This window comes from Pteropus alecto, unplaced genomic scaffold (genome assembly GCF_000325575.1).
Source record: "Pteropus alecto unplaced genomic scaffold, ASM32557v1 scaffold75, whole genome shotgun sequence".
Lineage (NCBI taxonomy): Eukaryota > Metazoa > Chordata > Mammalia > Chiroptera > Pteropodidae > Pteropus > Pteropus alecto.
In genome coordinates this window covers 19,910,453-19,911,109 of record NW_006440638.1, presented here as the reverse complement: position 1 = coordinate 19,911,109, position 657 = coordinate 19,910,453, and the positions used below count along the sequence as shown (strand labels likewise).

Below are 657 nucleotides of genomic sequence, written 5' to 3'. Positions count from 1 at the left end.
GTTTGAACAGCTTCCCATTTTAAATCTCTAAGAATGTAACATAGACTTCCAGGCCCAGGTTCCAGTAGCAAGGCTGATTCTTCAGGAGGCAGATATCTCAAGAGGCCATCACAAAGATCCCTTTGGAGGCATTCTGGGCTTTTCCAGAGAGGTTTCCACCCACAGTATGAGTCTTGCCACCTGCTGTCTGACCATATGCAAAACAGATCACTTTTCCACCCTGGAAAATTGTGTGAACCAGTGGCCTTGCTCTAAACCCACAGACAACTTCATTTGAAGCCGGTTCATCAAATGCGAAGTCGAAGCAGAATACCTGGTTCTCCAGATACTGCGTTAAATCCACTTTTAACTTGAGCTCATGGACAAAGAGGAGACACTTGCTTGGAAGGAAATCACATCAATTTTTTTCTTGGTCAATTCTTGTTTGTTTAGTGGGCATTTCCTAACACAAATGCATATCCTGTGCTCTTCCATAGGATCAGTCATAGTGGGTAGATGACAATCCAAAGTAGCCAGAAATTCTTTAATCATCTGGGCAAATTCCCAGTTTTGAAGCTATTGTCATACTCCCGAACTCGTTTTATTCTCATTTCAGAGTTCTGGTCCCTCTTCTATTCTCGCTGCTGCTGCTGCTGCTTCCTCCTTCTCCTCCCACCA

At 44.0% G+C, this 657-nt stretch overlaps 1 pseudogene; it reads right to left on the bottom strand.

Annotated features, from left to right (window-relative positions):
- LOC102886337 overlaps positions 1-657 on the bottom strand; it is a 2,398-nt pseudogene that overhangs the window by 904 nt on the left and 837 nt on the right.